The sequence below is a fragment of the Dendrobates tinctorius genome, unplaced genomic scaffold (assembly GCF_039654945.1).
Source record: "Dendrobates tinctorius isolate UK_male_01 unplaced genomic scaffold, ASM3965494v1 ptg000211l, whole genome shotgun sequence".
Taxonomy (NCBI): Eukaryota; Metazoa; Chordata; class Amphibia; order Anura; family Dendrobatidae; genus Dendrobates; species Dendrobates tinctorius.
The window spans coordinates 17,527,098-17,554,159 of record NW_027361878.1 but is presented as its reverse complement, the minus strand read 5'-3'; the positions used below and the strand labels follow the sequence as shown (position 1 = coordinate 17,554,159).

Genomic DNA, 27,062 nt, shown 5'->3' with positions numbered 1-27,062 from the left:
AGCATCCATTGTCATTGGTTGGTTGCAAACACTATATAGGATTAGATAGAGGAGCCTTTTTGCTGGCTTGTGCCCTTCAGGGCCAGCCAGGCTAGTATCACCCTATTTTTTGGAGACTCATCAATTGCATTGTAGGTTAGCTTCCTGCATTGTAATTGCTCCAAAAAGTTTGTGATACTATAGCTTTCAAACTTTGGTCACATCCTTTCCTTTCCCCCCACCCAAAAAAAAAAAAGGAAATAAAGTTCACGAAACACTCCACTTTACAGTTGTCTAGGCCACATTAGATCATATTAAAGTGTAGTACACACACTCTTAGCCAAATTAGTGTTTCTTATACTGGTTAGCAGGTGTTCAGGAATAAGAACACTAAGCCACCCCTTTTTTACTTTTCTGCCTATCTTTATCAGTCTACCAAGATGAAGAAGGCAGGGAGTAAGGCACGTGGTCGTGGCCGTGGAGTTTCAGCAGGGAGAGGACGGGGGGATTCAGCAGGGAGAGGACGTGGGGATTCGGTATCTGCTGCGGCCACCAGTGACCCGGCATCCCCCACTTTTACCAGGCAACAGTCCTTCATGGGCAGCTTTGTAGGACCTCGCCGTACCCCACTGCTGCGTGACGAACAAATTGAAGCCGTTGTCGGATGGATGGCAGCTAACGCATCCACTTCAATGACTTCCGCATCCTCCCAGGGCCAGAGCACTGAAGAGCAACCATCTGTCTCTTCACCACCTGCCAAATTGCCCAGGCAGTCTGAGAGCCCTGGACAGGAGCCATCTCAATCTTTACTTCTGTTCTCAGAATCTGTTGGCTTGGAAAGAGGTGGCCAGCCAAGCAGCATTCTAGAGCGTGAAGAAGAGGGAGTATGCAGTGATGCGCAACTGCTTTGTCCCTCTGAATCTGAAGAGGCGGGTGGGCCAGTGCCTATGGTCAGCACACCTCAGTATGCATCAGATGATGATGAGACTCAGTTGCCAATTTCTGGTGCGTACGGTGCTGGCGAGACAACCCAGGACCAGCCGGTGCTTGAAGAGGGGAGTGGAGATGATGAGGTCCTTGACCCATCATGGCGTCAGCCACAGGAAGGTGGTGGGAGCAGCTCTGAGGAAGAGATTCCCCGAACGGCCAAAAGAGGAGGGAGAGGGCGGGGGCAGACTTGGTTGCCTGTAGCCTCCACTTTGGCATCCGTGAGGAGCAATCCTCTTCCAAAACACAAAACGGGCGCTCCCAGGACTTGCAGTGCGTGGTATTTTTTTGACACAGTTGCAGATGACATTTGCTTTGTCAAATGCAAGCTGTGTCATCAGAAAGTGAAACGAGGCAAAAATGTGACCAACCTCAATACCACAAATATGTGGAAACATGTGCGTACCAAGCACGAGGTGGAGTTACACAGACACACTGAAGATGTAGGCCAACCTTCAGCAGCACCTACCACCTCTTCAGCTCGTGTTGGGGCCTCTTCCTCCAGCTCACACACTGCTGGTTCGGCTTCCTCACTGGAACGCCATGGAAGAACCACTGCCACTGTTGTCCAGAGACCCAGTGAAATTCCACCCACTGAACCACGTTCGCAGTCAACAGCACCCTCCCAGGCCACTCACCAGAAATCGGTAGCACAGGCATGGGAGAAAAAGCGGCCATACTCGGCAAACCATCCCCGAGCACTGGCTCTGAATGCCGGCATTGCCAAACTACTGGCCCTTGAGATGCTGTCATTCAGGCTGGTGGAGACTGACACATTCCGGAACTTGATGTCATTGGCAGTTCCACAATACAATGTGCCCAGCCGCTTTTATTTCAGCAGGCAAGCTGTCCCTGTCCTGCAAAAGCATGTGGAGGGAAAAATTAAAAATGCGCTACTAAATGCCGTCAGTAGCAAGGTCCACCTGACCACCGATGCGTGGACCAGTAGCCATGGACAGGGACAATACCTTTCCCTCACTGCCCATTGGGTCAATGTTGTGGAGCCGGGTACAGATCTGGAGAGTGGCTCTGTACGTATTCTGCCAACTCCAAGGATTGCAGGAATGCAGTCTGTACATATTGAGCCCTCCTCCTACTCTAGTTCCTTGGAATCAGCTCTGCGTGAGCCTGTTAGGCCAGATATGAGCACAGGTGTGGCCAAACGTCAACAGGCCGTCCTTAAATTAATTTCTTTGGGGAATCGGAGCCACACAGCACAGGAGCTCTGGAATGCCATCAAGCAGGAGAGCGATGTGTGGTTTGTGCCAGCGAATCTCCAGCCAGGTTTGGTAGTGAGTGACAATGGCCGAAATCTAGTGGCAGCTCTGGGCCTAGGCAACCTCACTCACATACCATGTCTGGCACACGTGCTCAATTTGGTCGTGCAGAGCTTTCTGAGGGACTATCCGGATCTTGATGCACTGCTGCACAAGGTTCGCCTAGAGTGTGCTCACTTGCGGCGTTCCAGCATGGCAAGATCGCGCATTGCATCTCTGCAACGCTGATTCCGCCTGCCTGAACATCGCATCATATGTGACCTCCCCACCAGGTGGAATTCAACGTTACATATGTTGGAGCGGTTGTGTGAGCAGCAGGCAGCAGTAATGGAGTACCAGCTGCATCAGGCGCAAACAAGTCGCACTGTGCGCCGGACACACTTCACCACCACTGAGTGGGCCACTATGAGGGACATCTGCCAAGTTTTGCGTGCCTTCGATGACTCCACGCGGATGGCCAGTGCAGATGATGCACTAATCAGCATGACTGTCCCCCTCATCTGTCTGCTTCAAAAAACCTTACAAGCACTAAGTGAGGAGGTTTTTGAAGAGGTCGAGGATGAGCAGTCAGAAATGCCATCTGCTTCTGGCAAGTCTGCGCAACGTGCTTCCACACAAAGGCCCAGGCAGGGGACACTTAGTGAGGAGGATGACAAGGAGTCAATGGAGGAGGAGGAACACATCTCTCCAGAGGAGGGAGGTACACAAGGCTCTAGTAGTCAGTGTGTACAGCGAGGGTGGGGTGATGCTGAGCAGGCAGAGATGCTCCCTCAAGCTGGGGACAGCGTTTCCGGTCCAGTTGGCAGTCTGCAGCACATGGTTGATTTCATGCTGCAGTGCTTGTTAAATGACCGCCGCATCGCCAACATTCTCCACACGGCTGATTATTGGGTGTACACCCTCCTAGATCCTCACTACCGGGACAACTTACAAAGCCTCATACCACAGTTGAACCGGGAGCGAAAAATGCGGGAGTACCAAGAAACACTTGTGCAGGCCATCATGTTCTCCATTCCCACCACAAGTGTTGCTGGTAGTGCTTTTCAAAGCAGCCATGTGGGTAGAGGCAGTGGAGGAAGCTCTACACAAAGAGGTAGCAGAGGCAGTGCCACAGGACAAGGCAAGGCCAGTATGGCCCAAATGTGGAAAAGTTTTGTGGGACCGCCACAAACGGCTACACCATCACAGACGGCTCCAGTCAGCAGGAGGCAACGTTTCCGTCAGATGGTGACAGACTACTTGTCGTGCCCTGTTAGTGTTCTCCCAGACGGCTCTTCCCCGTTCAAGTATTGGGTCTCTAAGCTGGATACATGGCCAGAGCTTAGCCAGTATGCATTGGAGGTGCTGGCTTGCCCTGCTGCCAGTGTATTATCGGAACGTGTCTTTAGTGCTGCAGGTGGTGTGGTAACAGACCGTCGCACGCGACTATCCGCCGATAATGTTGAACGGCTTACTTTTGTGAAAATGAACAAGGCCTGGATCTCACCTGAATTTGCCAGTCCTCTTCCAGAATAAATAATTGGCTGGCAACAGGATCCAGGTCTCCTGTTGTGTTCATGTTTCTATGACCTGAACTTTATTTCCTGGGCTACAGCAACGCCCGTTGTTGCTCAGAAGTGCTGTCCGCACACACAAAACACTCGCTCATGTGTAAGTGGAGGTCGGTAACGTCAGCTGATCCCCTGCTGTGTGTACGGCAAACTCTCCTGCTGCCTACAACTTCTGACTACCTCTGATTTAATATGTTCTCTGATTTGCCCTCTGTCTCCACTCTGCTTTGAGTATTTCCTCCGGCCTACAACACCGCCTGTTTCTGCTCTCAAATGCCGTCTGCACAATCCACACTTGTTCCTGTGGTACCTGGGTCCTGTAACATCTGCTCATCTCCAGAGTTGAGCACGGCAATGTCTCCTGCTTTGTCTACATTCCCACTACTTGTAGTGGAAATCTGGACAGAGCAGGAGACATTGCCTGACTCACCTCTAGGGAGAAGCTGCTGTTACAGAACCCCAGTAACACAGGATCAAGTGTGGGTTGTGCAGACGGCATTTCAGAGCAGCAACTGGCGTGGTTGGAAGCCAGCGGAAATACTCGAAACAGAGTGAAGACAGAGGCCTAATTGGAGTACGTTGACAGTTATTAGTAGTCTAGAAACAATCGCAAACTGCCACCAAGTAGGCCTCGGCCTACTACCTGATTTTCCCTGGGCTCCGCCACCGCCAGTTGGTGCTCAGAAGTGCTGTCCGCACAGACAAAACACTCGCTCATGTGTAAGTGGGGTTCGGTAACGTCAGCTGATCCCCTGCTGTGTGTATGGCAAAGTGTGCTGCTCCCTCCACAGTCAAACAACCTCAGATTTACACCTGGCTCCAAGTAGGCCTCGGCCTACTACCTCATTTTCCCTGGGCTCCGACAACGCCAGTTGGTGCTCGGAAGTGCTGTCCGCACAGACAAAACACTCGCTCATGTGTAAGTGGGGTTCGGTAACGTCAGCTGATCCCCTGCTGTGTGTACGGCAAACTCTCCTGCTGCCTACAACTTCTGACTAACTCTGATTTAATATGTTCTCTGATTTGCCCTCTGTCTCCACTCTGTTTTGAGTATTTCCTCCGGCCTACCACACCGCCTGTTTCTGCTCTCAAGTGCCGTCTGCACAATCCACACTTGTTCCTGTGGTACCTGGGTCCTGTAACATCTGCTCATCTCCAGAGTTGAGCACGGCAATGTCTCCTGCTTTGTCTACATTCCCACTACTTGTAGTGGAAATGTGGACAGAGCAGGAGACATTGCCTGACTCACCTCTAGGGAGAAGCTGCTGTTACAGAACCCCAGTAACACAGGAACAAGTGTGGGTTGTGCAGACGGCATTTCAGAGCAGCAACTGGCGTGGTTGGAAGCCAGCGGAAATACTCGAAACAGAGTGAAGACAGAGGCCTAATTGGAGTACGTTGACAGTTAGTAGTAGTCTAGAAACAATCTAAAACTGCCACCAAGTAGGCCTCGGCCTGCACCCTGGTTCTCCCTGGGCTCCAACAACGCTAGTTGGTGCTCGGAAGTGCTGTCCACACAGAAAAACACACTCGTTCATGTGAAAGTGGGGGTCAGTAACGTCAGCTGATCCCCTGCTGTGTGGAGGGCAAAGTGTCCTGCTCCCTCCAAAGTCAAAATACCTCAGCTTTACACCTGGCTCCTAGTAGGCCTCGGCCTGCACCATGATTGTCCCTGGGCTCCAACACCGACAGTTGGTGCTCGGAAGTGCTGTCCACACAGAAAAACACACTCGTTCATGTGAAAGTGGGGTTCAGTAACGTCTGCTGATCCCCTGCTGTGTGGAGGGCAAACTGCTGCTGCCTCCAAATTGTAACTACTTCAGATTTAAACATTCTCTGATTTGGCCTCTGTCTCCACTCTGTCTCTAGTATTTCCCCTGACCTCCAACACCGCCAGTTCCTGCTCACAGTTGCCGTCCACGCATTCCACACTTTTTCCTGTGTTCCTGGTGTTCTGCAACGTGAGCTGATCCCCCAATGTGTGTCCGGCACTGTCTCCTGCGCTGTCCACCTTCCCACTGCAAGTGGTGGGAAAGTGGACAGAGCAGGAGACATTGGCAGACAAACATCAGGGGATCTGCTGACATTACAGAACACCAGTAACACAGGAACACGTGTGGATTGGGCAGACGGCTACTGTACGCATAAACTGACGGTGTTGGTAGTCACGTGAAATCCTGGAAACAGAGTGGAGACAGATGCCTAATTGGAGCACATTGACAGTCTGTTGTAGCCTACAAACAATCTAAAACTGCCACCAAGTAGGCCTCGGCCTGCACCCTGGTTCTCCCTGGCTCCAACAACGCTAGTTGGTGCTCGGAAGTGCTGTCCACACAGAAAAACACACTCGTTCATGTGAAAGTGGGGATCAGTAACGTCAGCTGATCCCCTGCTGTGTGGAGGGCAAAGTGTCCTGCTCCCTCCAAAGTCAAAATACCTCAGCTTTACACCTGGCTCCTAGTAGGCCTCGGCCTGCACCATGATTGTCCCTGGGTTCCAACAACGCTAGTTGGTGCTCGGAAGTGCTGTCCACACAGAAAACCACACTCGTTCATGTGAAAGTGGGGTTCGGTAACGTCAGCTGATCCCCTGCTGTGTGGAGGGCAAAGTGTCCTGCTCCCTCCAAAGTCAAAATACCTCAGCTTTACACCTGGCTCCTAGTAGGCCTCGGCCTGCACCATGATTGTCCCTGGGCTCCAACACCGCCAGTTGGTGCTCGGAAGTGCTGTCCACACAGAAAAACACACTCGTTCATGTGAAAGTGGGGTTCAGTAACGTCAGCTGATCCCCTGCTGTGTGGAGGGCAAACTGCTGCTGCCTCCAAATTGTAACTACTTCAGATTTAAACATTCTCTGATTTGGCCTCTGTCTCCACTCTGTCTCTAGTATTTCCCCTGACCTCCAACACCGCCAGTTCCTGCTCACAGTTGCCGTCCACGCATTCCACACTTGTTCCTGTGTTCCTGGTGTTCTGTAACGTGAGCTGATCCCCCAATGTGTGTCCGGCACTGTCTCCTGCGCTGTCCACCTTCCCACTGCAAGTGGTGGGAATGTGGACAGAGCAGGAGACATTGGCAGACAAACATCAGGGGATCTGCTGACATTACAGAACACCAGTAACACAGGAACACATGTGGATTGGGCAGACGGCTACTGTACGCATAAACTGGCGGTGTTGGTAGTCACGTGAAATCCTGGAAACAGAGTGGAGACAGATGCCTAATTGTAGCACATTGACAGTCTGTTGTAGCCTACAAACAATCTAAAACTGCCACCAAGTAGGCCTCGGCCTGCACCCTGGTTCTCCCTGGGCTCCAACAACGCTAGTTGGTGCTCGGAAGTGCTGTCCACACAGAAAAACACACTCGTTCATGTGAAAGTGGGGGTCAGTAACGTCAGCTGATCCCCTGCTGTGTGGAGGGCAAAGTGTCCTGCTCCCTCCAAAGTCAAAATACCTCAGCTTTACACCTGGCTCCTAGTAGGCCTCGGCCTGCACCCTGGTTCTCCCTGGGCTCCAACAACGCTAGTTGGTGCTCGGAAGTGCTGTCCACACAGAAAAACACACTCGTTCATGTGAAAGTGGGGTTCGGTAACGTCAGCTGATCCCCTGCTGTGTGGAGGGCAAAGTGTCCTGCTCCCTCCAAAGTCAAAATACCTCAGCTTTACACCTGGCTCCTAGTAGGCCTCGGCCTGCACCATGATTGTCCCTGGGCTCCAACACCGCCAGTTGGTGCTCGGAAGTGCTGTCCACACAGAAAAACACACTCATTCATGTGAAAGTGGGGTTCGGTAACGTCAGCTAATCCCCTGCTGTGTGGAGGGCAAACTGCTGCTGCCTCCAAATTGTAACTACTTCAGATTTAAACAGTCTCTGAGTTGGCCTCTGTCTCCACTCTGTCTCTAGTATTTCCCCTGACCTCCAACACCGCCAGTTCCTGCTCACAGTTGCCGTCCACGCATTCCACACGTGTTCCTGTGTTACTGGGGTTCTGTAACGTCAGCAGATCCCCCAATATGTGTCCGCCACTGTCTCCTGCTCTGTCCACCTTCCCACTGCAAGCGGTGGGAATGTGGACAGAGCAGGAGACAGTGGCAGACACACATCAGGGGATCTGCTGACATTACAGAATCCCAGTAACACAGGAACACGTGTGGATTGGGCAGACGGCTGCTGTACGCATAAACTGGCGGTGTTGGTGGTCACGTGAAATCCTGGAAACAGAGTGGAGACAGATGCCTAATTGTAGCACATTGACAGTCTGTTGTAGCCTACAAACAATCTAAAACTACCACCAAGTAGGCCTCGGCCTACACCATGATTGTCCCTGGGCTCCAACAACGCCAGTTGGTGCTCGGCAGTGTCTTTGGCACGGGTACTCCCTGTTGCCCAGCCTGGTTCCAGCAAGCCTGCTGTTTCTGGGTAGTGTCAAGGTCACTATGCCACCAATCCGTTGTCCTGTCGTCTTGCGGCCGGGTTAGCCGACTCTACGGTGCCTGCAGTTTAGGTGACTCCTATGTGGGCTGCGGGAACTGGCACTGAAGGCTGGATCCGTAGTGCCAATGGGACATGGACCCCCTGTAGGACTGTGGGTTTCGGAAACTGCGGCCGGCTTGCGGCCTGGCTACTTTGCTTTCAATGGGTACCTTCTGCTACCCACCCGGGTTCCAGCACTGTCTGCTGGTTCTCGCCAGAGCCTTTGGCCTAGGTGCCTCCATCTCGGTATCCGAGGTCCAGCACCGTCAGCTGGTCCTTGGTAGTGCTTTTTAGCACAGGTACCTTCTGCTTAGTAACCGTTGTCCAGCACCGTCAGTTGGTCCTCGGTAGTGCCATTGGCTCTTGTTCCTTCTGCTACCCATCCGGGTTCCAGCACTGTCTGCTGGTTCTCGCCAGAGCCTTTGGCCTAGGTGCCTCCATCTCGGTATCCGAGGTCCAGCACCGTCAGCTGGTCCTTGGTAGTGCTTTTTAGCACAGGTACCTTCTGCTTAGTAACCGTGGTCCAGCACCGTCAGTTGGTCCTCGGTAGTGCCATTGGCTCTTGTTCCTTCTGCTACCCATCCGGGTTCCAGCACTGTCTGCTGGTTCTCGCCAGAGCCTTTGGCCTAGGTGCCTCCATCTCGGTATCCGAGGTCCAGCACCGTCAGCTGGTCTTTGGTAGTGCTTTCTAGCACAGGTACCTCCTGCCTAGTAACCATGGTCCAGCACCGTCAGCTGTTCCTCGGTAGGGCCATTGGCTCTTGTAGCTTTTGCTACCCATCTGGGTTCCAGCACCGTCAGATGGTTCTCGGCAGTGTCTTTGGCACGGGGACTCCCTGTTGCCCAGCCTGGTTCCAGCACGCCTGCTGTTTCCGGGTAGTGTCAAGGTCACTATGCCACCAATCCGTTGTCCTGTCGTCTACGGTGCCTGCAGTTTAGGTGACTCCTATGTGGGCTGCGGGAACTGGCACTGAAGGCTGGATCCGTAGTGCCAATGGGACATGGACCCCCTGTAGGACTGTGGGTTTCGGTAACTGCGGCCGGCTTGCGGCCTGGCTACTTTGCTTTCAATGGGTACCTTCTGCTACCCACCCGGGTTCCAGCACTGTCTGCTGGTTCTCGCCAGAGCCTTTGGCTTAGGTGCCTCCATCTCGGTATCCGAGGTCCAGCACCGTCAGCTGGTCCTTGGTAGTGCTTTTTAGCACAGGTACCTTCTGCTTAGTAACCGTGGTCCAGCACCGTCAGTTGGTCCTCGGTAGTGCCATTGGCTCTTGTTCCTTCTGCTACCCATCCGGGTTCCAGCACTGTCTGCTGGTTCTCGCCAGAGCCTTTGGCCTAGGTGCCTCCATCTCGGTATCCGAGGTCCAGCACCGTCAGCTGGTCCTTGGTAGTGCTTTTTAGCACAGGTACCTTCTGCTTAGTAACCGTGGTCCAGCACCGTCAGTTGGTCCTCGGTAGTGCCATTGGCTCTTGTTCCTTCTGCTACCCATCCGGGTTCCAGCACTGTCTGCTGGTTCTCGCCAGAGCCTTTGGCCTAGGTGCCTCCATCTCGGTATCCGAGGTCCAGCACCGTCAGCTGGTCTTTGGTAGTGCTTTCTAGCACAGGTACCTCCTGCCTAGTAACCGTGGTCCAGCACCGTCAGCTGTTCCTCGGTAGTGCCATTGGCTCTTGTAGCTTTTGCTACCCATCTGGGTTCCAGCACCGTCAGCTGGTTCTCGGCAGTGTCTTTGGCATGGGGACTCCCTGTTGCCCAGCCTGGTTCCAGCACGCCTGCTGTTTCCGGGTAGTGTCAAGGTCACTATGCCACCAATCCGTTGTCCTGTCGTCTTGCGGCCGGGTTAGCCGACTCTATGGTGCCTGCAGTTTAGGTGACTCCTATGTGGGCTGCGGGAACTGGCACTGAAGGCTGGATCCGTAGTGCCAATGGGACATGGACCCCCTGTAGGACTGTGGGTTTCGGTAACTGCGGCCGGCTTGCGGCCTGGCTACTTTGCTTTCAATGGGTACCTTCTGCTACCCACCCGGGTTCCAGCACTGTCTGCTGGTTCTCGCCAGAGCCTTTGGCCTAGGTGCCTCCATCTCGGTATCCGAGGTCCAGCACCGTCAGCTGGTCCTTGGTAGTGCTTTTTAGCACAGGTACCTTCTGCTTAGTAACCGTGGTCCAGCACCATCAGTTGGTCCTCGGTAGTGCCATTGGCTCTTGTTCCTTCTGCTACCCATCCGGGTTCATGCACTGTCTGCTGGTTCTCGCCAGAGCCTTTGGCCTAGGTGCCTCCATCTCGGTATCCGAGGTCCAGCACCGTCAGCTGGTCCTTGGTAGTGCTTTTTAGCACAGGTACCTTCTGCTTAGTAACCGTGGTCCAGCACCGTCAGTTGGTCCTCGGTAGTGCCATTGGCTCTTGTTCCTTCTGCTACCCATCCGGGTTCCAGCACTGTCTGCTGGTTCTCGCCAGAGCCTTTGGCCTAGGTGCCTCCATCTCGGTATCCGAGGTCCAGCACCGTCAGCTGGTCTTTGGTAGTGCTTTCTAGCACAGGTACCTCCTGCCTAGTAACCGTGGTCCAGCACCGTCAGCTGTTCCTCGGTAGTGCCATTGGCTCTTGTAGCTTTTGCTACCCATCTGGGTTCCAGCACCATCAGCTGGTTCTCGGCAGTGTCTTTGGCATGGGGACTCCCTGTTGCCCAGCCTGGTTCCAGCACGCCTGCTGTTTCCGGGTAGTGTCAAGGTCACTATGCCACCAATCCGTTGTCCTGTCGTCTTGCGGCCGGGTTAGCCGACTCTACGGTGCCTGCAGTTTAGGTGACTCCTATGTGGGCTGCGGGAACTGGCACTGAAGGCTGGATCCGTAGTGCCAATGGGACATGGACCCCCTTGTAGGACTGTGGGTTTCAGTAACTGCTGACGGCTTGCGGCCTGGCTACTTTGCTTTCAATGGGTACCTTCTGCTACCCACCCGGGTTCCAGCACTGTCTGCTGGTTCTCGCCAGAGCCTTTGGCCTAGGTGCCTCCATCTCGGTATCCGAGGTCCAGCACCGTCAGCTGGTCCTTGGTAGTGCTTTTTAGCACAGGTACCTTCTGCTTAGTAACCGTGGTCCAGTACCGTCAGTTGGTCCTCGGTAGTGCCATTGGCTCTTGTTCCTTCTGCTACCCATCCGGGTGCCAGCACTGTCTGCTGGTTCTCGCCACAGCCTTTGGCCTAGGTGCCTCCATCTCGGTATCCGAGGTCCAGCACCGTCAGCTGGTCCTTGGTAGTGCTTTTTAGCACAGGTACCTTCTGCTTAGTAACCGTTGTCCAGCACCGTCAGTTGGTCCTTGGTAGTGCCATTGGCTCTTGTTCCTTCTGCTACCCATCCGGGTGCCAGCACTGTCTGCTGGTTCTCGCCAGTTTCTCAGCCTTCTTGTACCTTCTGCTACATTTCCAAGATCAAGCTTTTTGAAATTGTCTTTGGTAATCCTTATTGATCTCCATGACGATGACCCTGATGATGACGACCCTGAAGACCACACCAAAGAAGACCAGAAATATGACCCTAAATAATAAGACCAAGAGGACAAAGAACATGAAGACAACCACCAAGATACAGAACAAAAGACAGAAGAACAAGAAGCAGAAGAAGCAAAAGCAGAAGAACAGAAAGCAGAAGAACATTTAAGCATAAGACAAAAAATCAGCATAGAAGAAATCAAAATTATAAGCAGAAGAAGACTAAGCAGTAAATGGGGGTGAGTCCGTTCCTCCTCGTGGTGCCCCTGGAAAATGCCTGCTGCTGCAGGCCAAACTGAACGCGGACAAATCCTGTTGTAAATCTTTTGTGACAGGCAGAACGTAAGGTGTAATCTTATAACTTTTATAGATAAGTACTACAGGAATGCCTGTCACCATAAGAAAATGAAGAAAAAGAAGAATAGGAAGAAGATGAAGAAATAGCATATGAAAATTAATAATAGCTGAATAAGAAGAATATGAAGAATGGAAAAAAAAAATTAATGGGAAGAAGGTGAAGAAGAAGATGAATAAGGTGAAGAAAAAGTTGATGCAAAAAATGCTACTGCTGCGGATCATGAAGGAGAAAGTGTGGGAGAAGTACAAAAGAAGGTGAAGAGCATGGAAGTTGCGAAACATACATATCTGACTAAATATAAAAAAGTTAACATAGTCAATATCTTTTTAACTCCGAACGTCTTGAAAAAAAAAATTGGAATTAATGCTATGCCATGTGATTTGAATAAACCACTATGCTTTTAATGTCTCCTCCACCTCCCACAATACATTCTACATGATTCTTATTTGTTTTCAATTATGTAGAATTAGCCAACAAGGAAATAAAGGGCTTTTTTTAATTCCGATACCGGAAGTCCCATTGACTTGAATGGGACTTCCGGTATCGGAATCGGCGATACCCGATATTTTTTTCGTATCGGGCGATACCATCCGATACGATATTTTTGGGTATCGAACGGTATCGCTCAACACTAGTTGTAATGCAAGAATTTGCACAGAAAATCTGCATTTACCTTAAACATTTGTTAACAAGTTATGTCTGAGGAAGGAGTAGAATCTACTCCAAAATACGTTAAACTGAATAAATTGGGAATTCTTTACACTTATCGCCTGGAATCTCCTTTGTTAGTGTAGAAAGATGGATCAAGCTAGGGCTGCTCCTTGCGTCTCCCGGCCGGAACTGACGGGTCTGTCACCAGTGTGGCCAGGGGAAGGACCTTCTGTCCAGAGCAAACCTGAGCACCTGACTGAAGGTGGTGGGTCAGAGATAAATAGAGGCAAGCGCATGAGGTCGAGTCTCTTGGCGGGAAGACAGCTTACCCAGAGGGAGAAGGTTGACTCCATCTCCGCTGACCTGACCAAAGATTCAGCCCGCTCCGCAGCCTATCCTCCTCTGCCGCACTGACTGTACAGTTCCAGATGCTAGTACCCGTCTGACGTGTAACTGTGAGGGTCCAGACAGATCTGTGCCCCCGACTATACCTGGTACGTGATGCAGTGCTAGGCCCCCTCAGTGGCGTATCCAGGGGGGGGCAGCCGGGGCAGTTGCCCCGGGCGCAGGCAGCAGGGGGGCGCAGTCGGGCCGCCCGGCCGCCTAATGCAGCGGTCCGCAGTATGCCAGTATCTCTCCCCCCCCCCGCGGCGGCTGCGTTCTGCCGCTACCAGTCCTGGGAGTCGGCGGTTCTCTGTGTCAGCTGTCAAGCTGACAGCCGACGCAGAGAAGGAGGCCGCGCCGACTCCCAGGCAGCAATTGTACTGCCGTCTATATAGACGCCAGTACAATTGAAGCTCTGACTAGAGCGCCGGGTCAGAGCGACGTCAGCAGCGTGATCAGGTCATGTGATCACGCTGCTGACGTCACTCCCGGCGCCCAGAGCGAACGCTGGTGGTAAGTGTGCTCCTCTGTGGAGCTGAAGAACCACCGAAGATGGGAGATGGGAGATGGGAGATGGGGGGGGTGTTAATGAGCGGAGATGGGGTTTAATGTGGGAATGGGGGTTAATGAGTGGAGATGGGGGTTAATGTATGGGGATGGGGGTTAATGAGCGGAGATGGGGCTTAATGTGGGAATGGGGGTTAATGAGTGGAGATGGGGGTTAATGAGTGGAGATGGGGGTTAATGTATGGGGATGGGGGTTAATGAGCGGAGATGGGGCTTAATGTGGGAATGGGGGTTAATGAGTGGAGATGGGGGTTAATGTGGGAATGGGGGTTAATGAGTGGAGATGGGGGTTAATGAGTGGAGATGGGGGTTAATGTGGAGATGGGGGTTAATGAGTGGAGATGGGATTAATGTGGGGATGGGGGTTAATGAGTGGGGGTTAATGTGTGGAGATGGGGGTTAATGAGTGGGGGGGTTAATGTGTGGAGATGGGGGTTAATGAGTGGGGGGTTAATGTGTGGAGATGGGGGTTAATGAGTGGAGATGGGATTAATGTGGGGGGTTAATGTGGGGATTGGGGTTAATGAGTGGAGATGGGGGATTAATGAGTGGAGATGGGGGATTAATGAGTGGAAATGGGGGTTAATGTGTGGAGGGGTTAATGAGTGGGGATGGGGGTTAATGTGTGGGGGGATTTGGAGTGGGGGTACATAATGTGTGGGGGGATTTGGGAGTAGGGATGAGGGGTTATTGAGTGGGGATGGGGGTACTTAATGTGTGTGGGGGATTGGGGATGGGGGGGATTTGGAGTGGGGATGGTATTTAATGTATGTGGGGAGATTTGAGGACACAAAATGAAGAGTATGTATGAGGAAACAGTATGGGGGATGGGTGCAGACAGTAAGGGGTGCGAACGGGTGAATGCATGTGGACACAGTATGGGGAGTCGGGGATATGTGTGAGCAGACAGTATAGAGAGTGAGGGGGTAAATATATGAGGAGACAGTATGAGGAGGGAGGGGAATAGCGTGAGGCGACAGTATATTGCAGATATTTGTATTTAGGGGCATTATAATGACACTTCTATCTTTAAGGGCATCGTGTGGGGATTTGCTGCAGAAGACCGGAGAAGATGGAAGTCTGCAGAGACGGCTGTGGATGAGAAAACTCATCATGGGGTCTGGACAAGAAGAAGAAAAGGAGACCGACTGCAGAGACGACGTCATCTATAAGGTACCTGGATGTAAATATTTGTGATACTGACTAATTCTCATGTTTTTATTTGTTAGGAACATTACAGGGATTGTCCAGGTTTGTGCTGAGTCTGCAGACATTCTATGTGACTGCAGACTTCTGAATTCTCACAGTGCTCACTGAACGTTGTTAGGATTCTCTCATGCCGGTAATTTACATACATACGGTCACATGCTGACTAGACATGTGTGGCCTCACTCAATGAAAGTGAACGGAGCGAGGCCGGGCACGTCTAGTTGGAATGTGGCCAGAAGTATATAAATCACATACTTGTGCTGACATGACTGTACATCGGCCAGGGAGAATCCTAAAAGTGTGCAGTGCATTCGTTGTGAGAATTCAGAAGCTGCAATGTCAGGATTCAGCTCTGCAGGTTCCAGTAGTCATCACATGGACACGTCACTCATATGCGATTTTCATAGTTATGGTCCTGTGACAACGAGCTTCTCTTCCTGCTTTCAGTTTTTTACTGAACATTGAGAGCATTAGGGAGAGCAGCTCGTGGGTACATGGATAAGTGTGCAAGTCGCATATGTACTTGGGGGGGGCGCCGAACCAAATTCTTGCCCCGGGTGCCAGAAAGCCTAGATACGCCTCTGGCCCCCCTCACCATGCAGCTTCAGAAGGTGCAGCCGCCGCTGTTGCTCCAGGAGTCCGTACTCCGCTCTGTGTGTCACAGAGCTCCTCCTGTTCCATGCCGTATACCAGGACCGAGAGATTTCACCAGGGAAATATAGTAACTGCAGATTCAGTTCACAGACTATGTTACAACTTTATCCGGGACCGCTTCAACTACGTCTCGCGCCACCTTCGGTGCCATCATGGGATCTTCCAACCTCCTCCTTCCAGGACCCCCATACTGATAACTTAACTTGTTTAATACTGTTCATAATCTGCACCGTATTTTGTTTACAATTTGTGTACCTCTTAACCGGTCAGACTCTTGTGCTCCCTGAGCGGAGCGTTTACTGTTGATTTTCTTTTTCTGCATAAAATACCAGTTAACTTTTGCTCTGCCTCCTGCTCATCACTGCATCCCGCATACCTGCTAAACCCTTACACTAGCAGCAGCTGCAGCAGCGCCCCAGATCCGCCGTACTCTATTATCTTTCACTTGTTATGTCCTCCATCATTTCAGTGTGAGCAGAGCTATGGGAGCAGCCATATTGAAATCCATCTCACTTTTCCACAGAGTTGTTCCTCACACAACCTGCCCAGATAAGCGACCAACCATCTGATTTATTTCCACCTGCATGTAGCGATATTACATAGGGAGTGCCTTTTTCAGTCCCCAGATAATCATTGTTTGGGACATTTTAAAAAAGTTTTTCACAAAGTTTGTTTTTTTAGTCCCTGAAGACAAAAATAGTAAACTCAGCTGTACTCACCAACCAAAAATTGAGGCCTCTTGACTGCTGCTCCTGGCCAATCACTAGGCCCAGAGGTGATACCAAGGTAAAGCAAACAGTCTATTGTGTCCAGCTGAAATGGACTTTACTGTAAAGGTAACAAAAAGTTGCCGACATCGTACTTTGTTTCATTGTTATACTCAATTGCTTTGTCTGCGGTTCTGTCTCAATCATGTTTGTTGGGGAACGCAGCCTAATTTTCTGCTAATAACCTAAGACTACAACATCTGTAATCCAAACCTCCCACTTTCATCTTGAGAACTTCTCCTGTGCTTCAGCTGTTTTCTGGAACGCACTATCCCAAACTATCCAGTTGGTTCACAGTAGCCACAGTTTCAAGCATGCCCTAAAGACACATTTCTTTAGACTAGCCTCTCACCGCACCTCTCTAATTTAACTAACTACCCCTTGTTCTTTATCCTATGCACTTAGTCACTTACACACAGGGTTCTATTAAAGGGATCATTGGTATGCAAGTCACGGCAAATCCACTCAGCGGTTTGGTTCTGATCCCAGTCTCTCGTAAAGGGATCCCCGGTATGGAAGTGAGGGCAAATCCACTCTGCGCTTTGGTACTGACCCCAGGCCTCTCTTAAAGGGATCTCATTATGGAAGTTAGGGTAAATCCCTCAGCGCTCTGATTCTCACCCCAGGCTTCTATTAAAGGGATCATTGGTATGGAAGTCAGGACAAATCCACTCAGCGCTCTGGTTCTGACCCCAGGCCTCTCTTAAAGGGATCCCCGGTATGAAAGATAGGACTGTTCCACTCAGCGCTCTGGTTCTGACCCCAGGCTGGCGGGATGATGTGGGATATTAGGGGTAGTAGTCCGGTGGCTCTGGCTGACGGGATGATGTAGGATATTAGTGGTAGCAGTCCGGAGGCTCTGGCTGATGGAATGATGTGGGATATTAGGGGGAGTAGTCCGGCGTCTGTGACGGGATGATGTGGGATATTAGTGGTAGTTGTCTGGTGGCCCTGGCTGACGGGATGATGAGGGATATTAGGGGGAGTAGTCCGGTGGCTCTGATTGGATGTGGAATATTAGGGGTAGTAGTCCGGTGGCTCAGGCTAACGGGATGATGTGGGATATTAGGGGTAGTAGTCTGGTGGCTCTGGCTGACGGGACGATGTGGGATATTATGGGTAGTAGTCCGGTGGCTCTGGCTGACGGGATGATGTGGGATATTAGGGGTAGTAGTCTGGTGGCTCTGGCTGATGGAACGATGTGGGATATTATGGGTAGTAGTCCGGTGGCTCTGGCTGACGGAATGATGTAGGATATTATAGTGAATGTGGCTATGCAGAGTGGGCGAGGCTCTACTCTCAGCTTTATATATATATAGATATAATCATTATAATTTGTTATAACTAACTGTAGTTAGTTACTATGCCCGGGCAGCGCCGGGCTCTTCAGCTAGTTTATTATATTGATGACTGGACCCTACACGACGAGCACTTTATTTTTGCCTTCTGTGTCTCCCCTATTTCCTCATTGACTGTAAGCTTGCGAGCCCGGCCCTCACTCCTCTTGTTGAACTATATGTTACTCTATGCATGCAAGAGAAAATCTGAGTCAACAGGTGAATGAGGTAAAAAAATCTTACAATCTTTATTCAAATATGTAGAAAAACATCATATCAAAAATATGATAAATAAAATAACAGCACCACGAGGTAGACACAGCTCACCCAGGGTAATACCCACTCCCCAATGCCTTATGGAGCAAGGAGTACATGCGGTATATGCATAGGCAAATAGACAGCAAGTGCAGTTATAAACCAACATGTCAAAGAGTAATGCCCAAAGAAACACCATGGGATACAGATAGATAACAATCGCATGAGAGCAACATAAGTAGCGCGATATCTTACCCAGGTGTAGGCAGGAGCGGGATGACCCCAGGGCCAGGTGAGGGAAAACCCGACGCGCGTTTCGCGTGAAGAGACCACGCTTTCACAAGGGAAGTCTATGTGTGGTGGAACGCAGGACCTTCTTATGTCCCATGTGACGCGGTCACATGGGAATCAGTGAACCAATCAGCGTGGTTCTAGATGGCGCATGCGCGCTGGAGACCAGAGGCGTCAGCTGATGCAGGGGAAGGCGTCACGCTTTACCCCGGGCGCACAGAGAGGAAATGATCCTCCCGGAGCCCGGGGGAAGGCGAAAAGACACCGCCCCCGATCGCCAACACCAAGGAAAGCAAGGCGCACGCGCACAACCACTGAATCACCACCGAAATATAATATCAAAGTAGAAAGGAGAAGACCTCCACGTCAGAATGATATGATATAGGTCCAAAATGTACCAAAATTGTGCACCTTTGAAATCGCAAACATGCAACAGTATATAGTAATATGTAAAACATCCTGTATCAGGAATACAGTTTCAGACATGTATACAAGCGCAGTACATAGGATCATAAAAACATGAAATAGAGGAACTTGATAGTACAGAAGATGACCAAAGGTGATGAAGATATATTTTCACTTTCAGATGAATTAGAAGGTCCCATGACAAACTAGAAAATTAAATTAAAAAGGAAAAGAAAATATATTAAAAACACATGATAAAAACACGAGAAACCCCACATCCTGAGAGGAGGGGAGGCCAAGGGAAAATGAGAGGGAAAAATGGGAGGATATTGTAATGAGATGATGATGATATCTAACTACTGGATAAAGGGTCCTACAAAAAAGAAGAGAAGGACAGGGATTCATTGAGGCCCCTCAGGGCCAAGGTGTCCAACGTTACAATCCATTTGGCTTCATCTTGGGCCAATCTGCGTTTATAGTTCCCACCTCTTACGCCAAGATGGACCTGATCAATACCTCTGATCTTAAGCGAAAAAGACTCACTATTATGGTATTGTCGGAAATGGAGGGGTAATGTTTTGAGAAGTGATAGATCAGTCACTGTCTTCGACGCACAAATGTCCCGCACATGCTCACGTACCCGTGTTCTTAACTCCCTAGACATTAGGCCAATATATATCTTGGAACAGCCACATGTGGCATAGTATATGACGTTTGTGCTGCTACATGATATCCGATGCCGGATGTCATATTGTTTCTGTCCGTCAGAGGATGTAAAGGTAGAGCAGCGCAGGACATTTGTGCATGCCAGACAGTGACCGCAAGGTATGGAACCAGTAACAGGGCCCCTCGTACCTAATGGATTAGCCAGAGCAGGTACGTAGTGGCTGTTAACCAGAAGGTCATTAAGGTTTTTTGACCTCCTTGAAGTCATCAAAGGATGCTTACCCAAACACGATCTCAGGGAAGGCTCAGTACCCAAAACAGGCCAATGTTTAGTAAGGGCACGTCTCATATTGTCCCACTGATTGTTAAAAGTAGAAATGAACCTAATAGGTCCATCATTACTAGTCCGAGAGTTCCCAGTATGGGATTTGAGGAGACCAGATCGTGGAGTCGCCCTTGCCCTTAAATACCCATTTTTTATGCATCTATTAGAATATCCACGGCTGGAAAATCGTGATTTTAAATCAACCGATTGGGATTCGAATTTCTCATCCGATGAACAGATCCGCCTCATCCGTAGGAACTGTCCGACCGGGACAGCCCTAATAGTAGATGGATAGTGAGCAGAGGACGCATGCACCAAAGAGTTAACAGATGTTGGTTTACGATAGATGTCAGTCTGAATGTGGCCCATAGGGTCCACACTCAGAGTGACATCTAGAAAATTAATTTTTTTAGGGTCAGAAATATAAGTCAAATGAATTTAAAATTAATTTTCTAGATGTCACTCCGAGTGTGGACCCTATGGGCCACATTCAGACTGACGTCTAGCGTAAACCAACATCTGTTAACTCTTTGGTGCATGCGTCCTCTGCTCACTATCCATCTACTATTAGGGCTGTCCCGGTTGGACAGTTCCTACGGATGAGGCGGATCTGTTCATCGGATGAGAAATTTGAAGCCCAATCGGTTGATTTAAAATCACGATTTTCCAGCCGTGGATATTCTAATAGATGCATAAAAAATGGGTATTTAAGGGCAAGGGTGACTCCACGACCTGGTCTCCTCAAATCCCATACTGGGAACTCTCGGACTAGTAATGATGTACCTATTAGGTTCATTTCTACTTTTAACAATCAGTGGGACAATATGAGACGTGCCCTTACTAAACATTGGCCTGTTTTGGGTACTGAGCCTTCCCTGAGATCGTGTTTGGGTAAGCATCCTTTGATGACTTCAAGGAGGTCAAAAAACCTTAATGACCTTCTGGTTAACAGCCACTACGTACCTGCTCTGGCTAATCCATTGCTCTACCTTTACTTCCTCTGACGGACCGAAACAATATGACATCCGGCATCGGATATCATGTAGCAGCACAAACATCATATACTATGCCACATGTGTCTGTTCCAAGATATATATTGGCCTAATGTCTAGGGAGTTAAGAACACGCGTACGTGAGCATGTGCGGGACATTTGTGCGTCGAAGACAGTGACTGATCTATCACTTCTCAAAACATTACCCCGCCATTTCCGACAATACCATAATAGTGAGTCTTTTTCGCTTAAGATCAGAGGTATTGATCAGGTCCATCTTGGCGCAAGAGGTGGGAACTATAAACGCAGATTGGCCCAAGTTGAGGCCAAATGGTTTGTAACGTTGGACACCTTGGCCCTGAGGGGCCTCAATGAATCCCTGTCCTTCTCTTCTTTTTTGTAGGACTTTTGTAGGACCCTTTATCCAGTAGTTAGATATCATCATCATCCCATTACAATATCCTCCCATTTTTCCCTCTCATTTTCCCTTGGCCTCCCCTCCTCTCAGGATGTGGGGTTTCTCGTGTTTTTATCATGTGTTTTTAATATATTTTCTTTTCCTTTTTAATTTAATTTTCTAGTTTGTCGTGGGACCTTCTAATTCATCTGAAAGTGAAAATATATCTTCATCACCTTTGGTCATCTTCTGTACTATCAAGTTCCTCTATTTCATGTTTATATGATCCTATGTACTGCGCTTGTATACATGTCTGAAACTGTATTCCTGATACAGGATGTTTTACATATTACCATATACTGTTGCATGTTTGCGATTTCAAAGGTGCACGATTTTGGTACATTTTGGACCTATATCATATCATTCTGACGTGGAGGTCTTCTCCTTTCTACTTTGATATTATATTTCGGTGGTGATTCAGTGGTTGTGCGCGTGCGCCCTGCTTTCCTTGGTGTTGGCGATCGGGGGCGGTGTCTTTTCGCCTTCCCCCGGGCTCCGGGAGGATCATTTCCTTTCTGTGCACCCGGGGTAATGTGTGACGCCTTCCCCTGTATCAGCTGATGCCTCTGGTCTCCAGCGCGCACGCGCCGTCTAGAACCACGCTGATTGGTTCACTGATTCCCATGTGACCGCGTCACATGGGACATAAGAACGTCCTGCGTTCCACCACACATAGACTTCCCTTGAGAAAGCGTGGTCTCCACGCGAAACGTGCATCGGGTTTTCCCTCACCTGGCCCTGGGGTCATCCCGCTCCTGCCTACACCTGGGTAAGATATCGCGCTACTTATGTTGCTCTCATGCGATTGTTATCTATCTGTATCCCATGGTGTTTCTTTGGGCATTACTCTTTGACATGTTGGTTTATAACTGCACTTGCTGTCTATTTGCCTATGCATATACCGCATGTACTCCTTGCTCCATAAGGCATTGGGGAGTGGGTATTACCCTGGGTGAGCTGTGTCTACCTCGTGGTGCTGTTATTTTATTTATCATATTTTTGATATGATGTTTTTCTACATATTTGAATAAAGATTGTAAGATTTTTTACCTCATTCACCTGTTGACTCAGATTTTCTCTTGCATGCATATCTGTTGGCGTGGGTGTCTCTTCTCTTAGGGGGAGCACAATATATCTCCCTTTCTGTGACACGCAGGATGTCACTGAGGCATTTGTGTCTAATATATGTTACTCTATAATGTCTTATCTTATTTGTGCAAATCCCCTCTGAATTGTAAAGTGCTGCAGAATATGTTGGTGCTGTAGAAATAAAAAATATTATCATCCAGAGTGCTCTTGTGTTCTCTTTAAGAGCCGCTGCCATAATCATCTGGCGGGTGCTTATCCCACCAAAAGGATTGGCAGCCCAAAATCTGACATGTCCCTTCCTTGTCTTCCCCACATCATCTATCAGGAAGAGTCTGAAGGCTATCATTCCTAAATACTCAAACTAAACATGTTCACCCATTAAAAACCTTTTCAAGGCTTAGGTGGAAAAGGGACATGGCTCGAGATGTGTAAATGTGTAAGAAAATGGCCTAGAAGTAAGCCATCCAAGAGATTATACAAACATGTCTAAAAATTCACAGAACATATCACCGTACTACATTGTGATAAATTTGCCACACTTTCAGACCATTTATTCTAAATGAGCTCTATATATTAGATAGAATTAGTAAGTCTGCCCCAATATCTGATCTCTGGAGACAATACAGACAGAAGAGGGCCCCTGTGTGAGAACAATATATGGGCCCTTTGCGCTTTGCGCCATCATAATGTACAATGCCACTTGCTTTTTCGGCAGTAGTGGCTCTTGTGTGGATGCACCAATGATAGGTCTACCCCTGTCTGAGCTTTCACAATAATGCCTACCTAACACAGAACTTTCAGACATACTGTATTGACCTCTGAGCATAGAGAACGACGGTTCTTACCCATATACCGCATGGTTCTGGCGGCGGTGACACTCTGTACCCCATGCACTTTGCCCAGTTTGCAGTACATTCCCCACATTTTAAGCTTCCTCTCATTAATCCCCCACTGATCGCTGTGATACTTTAACTCTGCTGGACTCTGACTCTATATAATCAGGACCTTGAGACACAAATACCTGCATCAGCTGCGACTTGCGAGAGAAGCTTTGTGAGTTCTCAGCAGAACAGAACGGGCTGTAGAATAAATGTTCACAAATTCTTCAATTGATCTGGATTCAGTACGTCTTGGGGTAAGCCATAGGCATCTGTTACCTTCCGTGGACTCTCCTGATTGAACATTACAAGTTAGATTTTTACTTATCAACTTCAAAGAAAGTTATTTTCTTTTGTTCTACTTTTCTTTAACTTTTTGAAATTTTCCAAATATTTCCGCTTGTTATGTTAGTATGCGTTATCGATCAGTTATTGTCGTTATGTTATACATTTCTTTATAATCTTTTATTTCTGCTTTCACATTTTTAGTCTGCCGGATCCAGGTAGGATATGAGAAATGTGCACCGCCATTCAGTTTATTGACACAACTAAATATATTGATTAGATTACGAGCACGGCAATCAGATATGTTCCTGCGCATATTTATAATGTTAGTCTACAATGTTGATCTCCACCATTAAACACTATGTAGCTGTTCAATCCAGTAAAAATTGGATGAGCGCTGTCAATCGTTTTCACGGATAGTCCTCGTCCCCGTGTTTTTCGCATGTCCAATTTTTTCCCTCGAATTAAGTTGGTCCGAAGAAAAAAATCACAGCATGACCAAGTTGTATCCAATTATCAAATAGCACACAGCCATTCATGCCTATCTGTCCGTAGAGAAAATTGGACTGCACTCGGATGACATCCAAGTGCAGTTCGATTTCCACAGACTGACAGAATAAGATTTCTGTTTCTAGTTGTTTTTCTGTCACCAGAATGAGGAAGATGCAGATTTTTTCTAATTCTCTACTTTTGAGAAAATCAGATCACACTCTGATCTGAGTGTGATTTCCATAATAGGACCGATGTTCTCGGATAAGAGAAAAATGGTGGTGTGACCCTAGCCTTAGTAGTATCTCCTTATAGTGGTCACTGCTATATTTTTCTGATACACAGCTCCAAATTTTCGGTTAAATAATATTCTTGCTGCCTGAATGAACCGATTGTATAGTTGCAAGTGCACACAATATCTTTTACACGCAGGTGAACCCGTCTTTTTTGCCTCTTTTTGGTCATTTTCTAAGCTCTTGCTTGTAATTTTTGACCACCGGCAGAGTTTTTCGTAACATTTTTCCCTCCTTTTTGGGTTGTCTTTTGTACTAGTCTTTTGCTGTCGTTTATACAGTATCTCTCCACTCAACAATGAAGAAACCACTGGGAAAATGCTTAAAAAAAAATTATCTGGGCGTCTTTAGAGCCTTCCCGTATAGTAAAGTACAGAGCGCTTTCAGAATAGAAAATGCCAAAACAACGGTCGGGTCGCTTTATTTCACCGCTTGGCGTCTTTGGAAACCTGAAACCGTTAAAAGACAATCAAGAGATTGAACATATGAAGTCTTTTTCATATAGAAATGCAAATGTTCATTAGTTTGAGTGTTTTCCCAGTGGTTCTTTAGGTGGGCTTTGAGCGGAATCCTCCTGAAAAAGATGTCGTGTCCACTTACCTGTTAGCACCATGCCGGCTTCCTTGGCGTGTCAGTTCACTCACCCGTGCTGCAGTTGGTCCATCTCCCCCTCATGCCCCGCATGCTTCCAGCAGCACTTCCAGCCGGTCCTCTGACCATGTTCTAAGGGCACGCTCGCTCCCGCCCTCTTGAAGGGCCAGCGTGTACACTTGCTATTTCCTCCCCAGCCAATGGTTTTGAGGCATTATGTATATATTGCTTCCTCTCCACTGGGGAGGTGCCTGGGCAACCTTCCTGCTTCAGTCTAGGTTGTGTAAGGTCGCATACAAGTGCAAATCCTGCCTGCTGTACTCCAAGTACAAATCCTGCCTGCTGTATTCTAAGTACATATCACACTTGCTGCACTCTGAAGCAAATCCTGCTTGCTGGACTCTGAAGCAGATCCTGCTTGCTGCACTTTGAAGTAGATCCCGCTTGCTGAACTCTGAAGCAATTCCTGCTTGCTGCACTCTTAAGCAAATCCCGCTTGCTGCACTCTGAAGCAATGCCTGATGGCTGGACTCTGACTTAAACTCTGTCTCAGACACCAACTCTGTCTGCTGCACTCTGATGCAAGCTCTACCAACTGCTTCATCCAGTCTGTTCTTCGGGTCCAGCTGCCGCACGACCGTTGGTCTGCCCTGGAGTGGTACCTGGCGTTCATCGGGAGCCAAGTCTAACCTCACCATCAGAGCCTCTAGTGAATAGTCGGGTGATCGCTTAGTCATGCCCCTCCAGTCTCTCCGCGGTCTGTGGCACAGTGGTTACAAACCACGCACGTAACAATAACCTAATGGATTATTCCCATCTCATCCATTCATGGGAATACAGAAAAAGACAAGTGACCTGTGCAAAGCTGATTTAGTAGCTCCCATTTACTTCTCTAGATATCGATAAAGAACAGACCACCGGACCACCTATGGCCAGTATATGCAGAAAGCTCCTACACTGCCATTAATGATGGCTGAAGGCAGCAAGAATTGTATAATTCCCTGAATGTCTATGTAGGGGATATATATAAATCTTTATCAGAAAAATAGCCCACCTTGATCTCTGGCTGCTGATCTGATGATTATAAGTCTAATCACTCCTGTTATAAACCTTTAATTGGTAAATAAGCCTACATTGCAATAATTTGAGATTTTAGGCTAAATTCCCACTTCCGCGTGACTCGTCCATGTGCTGTCTGTTTTTCTCTCAGACCCATAGAGTGTCATTGATGGACACATTGATTTGAATGGGCAAGTTTGATCAGCGGACTCGAGTCAAAAGCGAACATGTCTGTTTTTTGAGGTCTTTTTTGACGGCGCTAGGTCCTCAAAAGCTACGGAGATGTGAACTATTGCGTGTAAGTTTTCTATTCATGAAAACTCGTAAAAAGTGTCAGAAATATGCCTTACTCTAAAGAAATGTAGACGGAACCTTAGTGGCAACTCGTATTTTGGAAAACATATGGCATTTATTCAACAATAATTTTAATTTCAGCAAATTTTTGTATTGATTTTCATAGCTGACAGAATTTTTGGTACTTTGGAGCTATATATATGTAAATGAGTTAATCGCTTCATATCAGATTTGCTAATTACCCATACTAAATGTGTCTTCAAAGAATAGTTTTGCAATCCCCAAATTGAAAACAAGTAATAGAATCCTACAATGAAGATAGGGGAGTTATGATGATTCAAAGTATAAAAATACTATAATTTATTAATCCAGTCAAAAACTATGCATATAATATAAGAAGAGAGTGAGAAAAAGACCCATTTAATGGTTTAAGGACCTGACAAAACCGCAGGAGGTAGTGAAACGCGCGTCGAGGCTTTGAGGTTACATACTCTCTTTGATGTCATCATAGCTAAAAGTATCTTTTTCCCCACTGATTGTCCCATTAGGGATACATATCAAAATATTGTTTGTCGCTAGCACATGCCCTTGTGTAAAGAGGGTATGTGCCACCTACAATAATGTGTGATCTCTCGTAGGAAACACTCAGGATAGCTGCTGCATACTGAAGATTAGAGTTGAGCGACTTTTGGTTTTTTAGGGTCGCGTTTCGTTTCGTGAAACCCGACTTTTCCAAAAGTCGGGTCGAGCAAGATCGTCCGATTATAGGGAAAAGTCGGGGTCGTCCCGAAACACGAAACCCAATGTAAGTCAATGGGGAATAAAAGTCGGCAGTGAGAGGAGGACAGGAAACACACCAACAGTGCCCATTTGAATGCCAAAAGCATCAATTCTTCTTACTTAAGCTTGTCAACCTTAATTAACTTCATAATATAAGTTACGCACTGAAAAATGGGTGTTATTTGGCTAAAGTTGTGGGGGGGGAGGGCTGGCTGCAGGTTTTCATGTGCCCTGG

General features: G+C 48.5%; 1 protein-coding gene across 6 annotated transcripts in view; it reads left to right on the top strand.

The window, feature by feature from the left end:
• Positions 1-27,062, top strand: part of LOC141058320 (solute carrier family 22 member 6-A-like) — a 151,106-nt gene that overhangs the window by 47,857 nt on the left and 76,187 nt on the right. The window contains exon 3 of one of the 6 annotated variants that reach the window (XM_073554526.1): positions 14,746-14,884. The exons of 4 other annotated variants lie outside the window; for them this stretch is intronic. The gene's annotated coding sequence lies outside the window, so the exon portion shown is untranslated. Of the gene's footprint in view, positions 1-14,745; positions 14,885-23,172; positions 23,294-27,062 lie in introns of those variants that run through there. One more of the 6 variants, XM_073554527.1, reaches the window with a different exon arrangement.